The sequence below is a fragment of the Lactuca serriola genome, chromosome 1 (genome assembly GCF_051521515.1).
Source record: "Lactuca serriola cultivar US96UC23 chromosome 1, Lser_US96UC23_V15, whole genome shotgun sequence".
In the NCBI taxonomy this organism is placed as follows: Eukaryota; Viridiplantae; Streptophyta; class Magnoliopsida; order Asterales; family Asteraceae; genus Lactuca; species Lactuca serriola.
The window spans coordinates 153,295,411-153,303,388 of record NC_136408.1 but is presented as its reverse complement, the minus strand read 5'-3'; the positions used below and the strand labels follow the sequence as shown (position 1 = coordinate 153,303,388).

The 7,978-nt window shown below is 34.0% G+C and overlaps 1 long non-coding RNA gene and 1 pseudogene across 2 annotated transcripts; both read right to left on the bottom strand.

The window, feature by feature from the left end:
- Positions 1–2,003: 2,003 nt before the first annotated feature.
- On the bottom strand, positions 2,004–3,243 carry LOC145071442 (uncharacterized). 2 transcript variants are annotated; one of them, XR_013690477.1, is made up of 3 exons: positions 2,969–3,243; positions 2,745–2,838; positions 2,004–2,577 (listed from the first exon to the last, which is right to left on the bottom strand). It is a non-coding gene; the product is annotated as an uncharacterized LOC145071442 (long non-coding RNA). The 2 variants fall into 2 exon arrangements; XR_013690475.1 differs by having other exon boundaries at positions 2,004–2,838.
- Positions 3,244–5,444: 2,201 nt separating this feature from the next.
- On the bottom strand, positions 5,445–5,582 carry LOC145080606 (5.8S ribosomal RNA; annotated as a pseudogene).
- Between the last annotated feature and the right edge of the window lie 2,396 nt (positions 5,583–7,978).

Genomic DNA, 7,978 nt, shown 5'->3' with positions numbered 1-7,978 from the left:
CGGCAAAAGAGATATGGGACAGGTTACGTGAACTGTACTCTACAGACGAAGATCTAGAACACTCCATTCAAACCTTACTCTTGTCAGAGTTTGGTGAATTCAACCAAGGAGCCGAAGAAACTGTGACCCAAACGTTCGATCGCTTCAATCAGCTACTTAAGAAGATGATCAAACATGACATCGAAAGGAAGCTTATTGAGCAGAAGGTTACATTTTTGAACAGTCTCAGATCCGAGTGGAGAGCAGTTGTGTCCACAGTTAAAGCGCACGAGCAATTTAAATCCTACTCCTTGGCGAAACTGGTGGGCATCTTGAAATCTCAGGAGAAGATCGTGTTGCAGGAGAAGAATGTGGTTTCAAGCCTAGGTTCGTTAGCCCTCTTGACCAAAAGTAAAACTGTGATGGAGGACGAAGACCTCAACTTGGAGGATTATGACCTCACGTCTGAGGATTATGCTATGATGGTGTCTAACCCCAAGAGGTTCATCAAAAGGAGATTCCCCACCAACAAAAACCGAAATTGGCAGGGGAGTTACAGCTTTGAAAAGGTTAAAGATGAACCGAAGGCTGAAGAATCAAAGAAGGAACCGAAGGCTGAGGGTGATTCTAGAGTAAGCTGCTACTATTGTGGAGGAAAGAACCACTATGCAAAGGATTGTGTCCTCAAAAAGATGGCTGAAAAGGATGAGGAAAATGATGAAGAAGCTTTGTTGCAGAAAAAGCTGTATGAAATTAGGAAGAAGAAATCTACCGCTAACCCTTCTATGAACGCTCTAATTATGCAGGGTTCGGTTGCTGATGACGAGTTCAGTGGCGTAGAGGTTTGGTCAACCGACTCTGAGGATGATGAAGTGAGGAAGTCTTCTCATGGAAAGGCTTATGTGGCTAAAGCATAAAGCAGTGGAGGAATGTGCTTGATGGTGTCTAACGTATCTCAGATGAGGGGATATAATACTGATGGTGGGAATGATGAACCGAAGGAGCAACATGATATGTGCTTTACAGCTAAGCCGCTTAGCATGCAGTTCAACGAACTGATCAAAAAGGTACAATCCATCTTTGTCTCATTTAAAGTCCCAAAAAGCTCATATGAAAAAGAACTAAAAAGTGTTAATTCAAGAATCTCTCATCTAGATAGTAGTTTAACACAAACTCGAGTCACCAATTCTAACCTAACTGACCAATTAAGCAGGGTGTCTTCGAAGAGTGAGGAATGGCGCATGTGGATCGAACTGAAGGAGCTCAACAATCGCATTAATGAAGCAAACACAACATTACTTGGTCATAGATATGCAATTTCAAGAGCTCAACAATCGCATTAATGAAGCAAACACAACATTACTTGGTCATAGATATGCAATTTCAAGAGCTCAACAATCGCATTAATGAAGCAAACACAACATTACTTGTTTCGATGACTTCTTTACATCCAAGTAAGTCTTTTCAAGCATTTAATGTGGAGGCACTACTAAAAATTGCTAAAAGTTATCTTAACGAATCCCCAATGCATGACCTTGGAACACTTAGAGCAAATCTTTAAAACTATATTATGGATGTATGTGGAGATGAAAATTTTAATAACTTGAAGGGAATTGCAAACTTGGCAAAGATGATGGTTAAAGCAAACAAGCATACCATATATCTAATGGTATGTCTTCTACTAAAATTAGCATTGATTTTACCCATTGCAACATCAACAATGGAACGAGCATTTTCATACATAGTTTAATAACTTGAACGAAATTGCAAACTTGGCAAAGATGATGGTTAAAGCAACAAGCATACCATATATCTAATGTATCTAATGGTATATCTTCTACTAAAATTAGCAATGATTTTACCCATTGCAACATCAACGGTGGAACGAGCATTTTCATAGATACACATACATATACATTTTTTCATACATACACATACATATACATTTTTTTTCATACATATTCACACATACATATACATTTTTTTCATACATATTCACACATACATATACAAATTTGCATATATATTTTACATATACATTCATATATTTCATCTAATTCCACATACCAAAATATACAAATTTCGCATACCAAAATATATACATTTCATATTCTCACACACAACCCACACTCTCTTTTCCAACTCGGGCATTCAGTTCTAGGGTTTCAGTGGCACAGTTGCCCAAAGAAATGATTCAACTAATACTGATAAGGTTAGAGGTGAGGGATCTGATCCGTTACAGGAGCGTTTCAAAGTTATGGAAATGATTGAACTCTGAATCTAATTTCATCAAATCCCATCTCGAACACATTTATCACCGGGATTGTGAAAATAACAAAATGGGAAGCCCGAGAATTGCTATGTCTGCTACGCGCTGTGGTGATTGGATAGATGACCCTGATAAAATCTTATCTGTCTGTCTGTCGCACGCGTCATCTACTCGGTTCTTCAAATGGTTTGCTATGCGTTTCTCCCTCTCGTACTGAATTTTTACTTATCAATCCTCAAACCCGAGAAGTGAATAAACTGGAAAATCCCCAAATATATTGATATTTAAGGAATAAGCACGTCAAGAACTACAGATCAGATCTGCAAATTCTGTCAAGATAGCCATCATCTCCAAACGTTATTCAATAAGAATGGAACAAGATGTCAGATTTAGACACTACTGAAGCGTTACAAGATATAGCATAAATTGGAAAGTTGAGCATTAAAAATTTATTGGAATCAAAACAATTACATAAGAAAACGTTTTATAAACTTACCTTTGACAGGGTAAGGCAGAGCGGCCTCTGACAAACCGACAAAACCATTGAAATGCAATGAACACCTAACTGGTACTGATCTGATTCTACTAGACTAAGAAAAGATCAAGAAATAGTGTCAGTGACAGGCGAACAACATAAACTTCGAAACACCAAAAATAGGACAAAACAGCTTGAAAACACATGATTCAGAACGGTATACATTAAGGTATCAGTTAACTTACAAGATTTTTGTTTTAAAATGTTGCGGATCTTTGCTAGTTTTTGGATCTAGAAGCATGATAGAGAATTTGTTTTCGAAATCGACACAAAAAAGTTTTGCTGATTATCAAGACCGAAAATGACGCAGATCGATAACTTTATCAAAAGAATCCACGATGTTCAGATATCCATATCTTCCTATGCCAGTAGTTGAATAGTTTGAAGATATAGAAAAAATATATCGCTTACATTTGGATGTGTGATTACTGGATCTAGATTCACAGGGTAGATTATGACAGCGGCTGTGAAATCGTATGAAAATGAAACTGAACATCTAATATATATAGTAAGAAAAGGGTGGTCGTCAACCCTAACCCTGATCTCTAACGATGGTGATTTGCATTAACCACCCCTAAAATTGTACATATCCTCACATACAGCCCAACCATTACGGAAAATGACACTTTTGTTGCTTATATTTTTAAATGGCCATAATACTCCTTCTATACATAACTATCTTTTTTTTTATCTTTATTTGTATTTTTTTCAAAAAACATGATACATTTTTCTTTGGTGCATAAGTGAGAATATGCATATTCATTGTTTAGCCTTTCAACATGAAAGGGTGTAATTAGTACAAACTTTTTATAATGTTCGCTACAAAATTAATGGTTTCATGAAAAGTTAAAATTATGATTGTGTTCAATGAAATCATAATAATCTTGTATACTAACAATTGTATTTATTTAAAAATTAAATTTCCTGAAGAAACTGATCTTAATAATGTATATAAGGTAAAATTATACATATATTTATCGTTTTGCATTCCCTCGAGTTAAACTCTATAAGTCTAACAAAGCTCAAACAGAAAGATTAAATTTTATGAAAGGTCTGTCGGAAAGTTCATTTGGATGATTATTGGATTAGTCACACTCGGTGTTTTGATATTTACACATTGTGCTATATTTATTGCGACTATGCATTTAAAGTGTACTTGGATTCCTTTTTTATTTAAATGCAATATGAGTTATAGAACATGTCAACGACAGTTGAATTAATTTTGATAAGCATGCATGAAACGTAACACACGCACAACCCTTCTAATGGACGATTGATTCTCGAGGATCAAGTTTATTGGTATTAATTGCTAGAATGACATAGTATAGAAAATTGATCAAAATATATTTGTAAAATTCGTCTAAGTTTTAAAACTAATGTTGAAATTAATGAACTTACCAAAATTAACTATGAGTATTGTGATAATTGTGTCAAGCATCACTTACATGGAATTGCTCCATAAGTAACACCAAGAAACCCAAGACACCTCATCTGATACTATATACTCCACTGCTAATGATCAACATTCCTCAATAAACAACAAGAGGGAAACAAAACAAGTGGTATTTAGGAGGAAAGTGGCTATTTTTCCATCTTACTTTAATACAATGCTACTTAACACAATTACTTATACCCTACATTAGATGCAAAAAAAAACAACGTCATTTTTTCTCCTTTCTCATTAACATAGAAATTATGGGTGATTCAAAAACATAAATACTATCTTCTTAACGCATGGGAATTTTAGGTGATTAGATTGTTTTAGTTTCTTATGCAGAGTAAATAAAGTAAACATGTAGAAAGACTAAAATAAAACTATGTTGCTATTACTTAACAATTTCTAGTATAATTTAGCAAAAACGTACATTGAAATATTGGGATATCCTTCCCCCTACCTGATTCAGCCAAAACTCAAACCAATTAGGCTAGAGTCAAATCTATTATATATTTCCTAAAATTAATTAATATTATATAAACACGTAAATAATTAATAAAAAAACATATTTTATAAAAAATATTAATAAAACAAAATATATTTTTTGCGTATTGTAAAAAAAATATTTTTTACAAAAAATTTACTTTTTTTTTTACGTATCTGTTTTACATAAATTTTTTTTAATGTATTTAAAAAAATACGTTTTTGTATACTATGTTATTACATTGCAATGACCCTAAAATATATTTTTACGTTTTCATATAAAAATACATTTATATGGGTGATGGGCCAATCACCCGTGCATAAAAAAAACGTATTTAGTTTGCTTTACGTAAAAAATATATTTTTATGTAAATGTAATTTTATGTAAAAAAAGCATTTTTATGTAAAGAAACACACATTTCTATGTTATGTTAATGTCTTTAGTTTGCTTTACGTAAAAAATATAAGTCGTTTTGATTAGATCCTAAAACATATTTTTACGTTATGTTATTATGTTCTTAATGTTTTTACGTAAAAACATTTTATACAAAAATGTACTTTTTAAATATATGAAAAACATATTTTATATGTAAAAAAATCTTTTTCTTTTCTATGTGAAAGAAAAAAAAAAGATATTTTTATATGAAAACGTAAAAATATGTTTTAGGATCATAGCAACGTAATAACATAGTATACGAATTGTATTTTTTTAAATACATTAAAAAATATTTTATGTAAAACAAATACGTAAAAAAACAAGTAAGTATTTTGTAAAAAAATATATTCTTACAATATGCTAAAAAATTATTATTCACACCAAGTATCGCATTTTGCTACGTTCTTCATCGACGCGTAAGTCGAGATATTCGTTGCCGAGAGTCGTTTGTGATTCCAAGGAGGCCACGACCTGGACGCACACCGCAAACGGGGCGAAACAAGAACTGTCCTTCTCATTTTTGTTTTCATTGGAACATGTCGTGTCGGGGTTTTGTTATGGTCCAACGGAATCCATGATGCCCCAAAAAAGTGTCACACCCCGAAACCGAAGGAGGAAACGTCTCGGGGTGGAGGTGACTTCATGGGAATATCATAACCAATGTACATATTAAGCAAAGTAAAACACAAAACGTTACATTACATAGATTTCATTACATCAGTTGAAAAGTAAAAGTAGTACAAGTTTCATAGATACATAGTTTAAACAAAAGAAAGACGAATCTTCTACGCATTCCGTCTTCACCAAAAGAGATCGTCGGGTACCTGTCTAAACCGGACCTGCGAATACCAGCGGTTTGAAAATCAGCTTAAAGCTGGTGAGTTCATAAGCGGTTTGTTTTATGAAAAGAACGAGTTCCTTTAGTTTCCTGAAAAAGTGGTTAACCAAGAAAATCCCATATTTTCTTAAGAGTTAGATACCAATTCCAAATTGTAATGTAAAAGATGTACAATAAAAACATAATTGTTCAAATGATTTTGTAAAGTATAGTTATTTAACTTACTACACTTTTCTGGTTACAAACTACTGTTACTCAGGAAAATCCTATATTTTTCCTATGTGTGAAAGTGTGAACTATTACTGATTCCGTGTGAGCTAACTGTTACCGATTCCGATTATGTTCATTATTATCCATAGGAAAACCCCATGTTTTCCTGAATGTGTGTGTGTGCTATTACCAATTCTGAGTGTACTAACTATTACCTGTTCTCATTATGCTCATTATTATCTCTAGGAAAACCCCATGTTTTCCTGAAATGTGTGTATGTGTGTGCCTGTCACCCTTGAACGTACATTAGCTTTACTACGTACATAAAGCTAGAAATGAATCTAAAGCTTTAATAATCTAGATTGCGAGTCCTTAACCATACTCAGACTAGATATGACTCGAGTCGTGGTCAGTATCCTTTTTATGACTTTCGTCACCCTTGAACCTTTCGGTTCGGCTGTAGCTAGCAGCCAGGTGCGGGATTGTCAGTCTCATATAGATCTATATACTCAAGTCACGCTCTCCTACATTCGGAGATTCTGGTTACAGGGGTAGTCCTCCACTCTCGTGCCATGGGACGTGTTACAAAGGACGTGTCTCCAATCTTTAAGATCACTCTTTACTCTTCGACTAGGAAAGTAGTATCTATGACTAACTAAGTTCTAACGTACCTATCCTTTACACTCAAGCCTAGGTGTTATTATTAAAGACATTACAAAAGTTCTATGTTTTCTAATGACGACTATCCATTTACAATCGAGCCGAGGTGCATAATTAAAGACATTACAATGTTCTATATTATCAAATGACTGTTGTCCTTTACACTCGAGCCTAGGTATATGAAGTTTTATGTGTTCTTTATGGCGTCTGACTTTTATACTCGTGTCTATGGTATTTTATTACAGACTTTACAATGTTTTATGTTTTCTATCAATATAAGTATGAACAATCAAATGTGAAGTATACAATATGACAGTATATAATAAGAATTGAAAATCGGCTTTTAAACAAATAACTCTGCAAGTTAAAAGAGTTTGTTAAAAGGCTTTTTAATCCTTAATAATGTACAAGTATGAAACTATTTCACTAAAATCATAAGTTTAAGTACAAGATATTCTTGTACTCTTGCTTGTATTCCCCCCTGAAAACATTGAAAAACCATTGAAAAAGGGAAGGGGTATTAACTCACTAGACGCGAAAATGTGTCGGATGGGATGCTAAACGTCGAACCAAGGCTTGAATACGAGCGAGGTTCCTATGTAATATTAAATAATACACAATATATATCTAATTATATTTAAATAACCAATTAGAAACACTTGAACATTCTAAGACGTGATAACACTCCAAAATGAGCGTTTGAAGTGACCCGGGTGGCGTTTCAGGACATGAATGGCTAGGATTTAGAGTTCACTCTTCAAGGGTAAACTCTTCGGGAGTGTTTACGGCCTAAACACCACATCCCCATGAGTTTACAGCCGTAAACTCATGGTGGGTGTTTTATGAGCTAAATGGCCTTAAATCAAATAATGGGTGTTGCTATGTTTGGCGTTTGGACATTTGAAAGGGATTAAATCATTATATGAATTAATAGAAGAGTTTAGGGCTATAAACTAAGAGGTTACGACCGTAAACTCTAATCCACATCCAACTTAATTATTTTGAACGCCAAGGATTAATCACAAGTGATTCAACTAATTTTTACAAGGCTTAGGGTGAGTTTAGGGCTTCAAATGGCATCCATCTAGGAGTTTACGGCCCTGGAGCATATGCTCTGGCCGTAAACTCTCAAT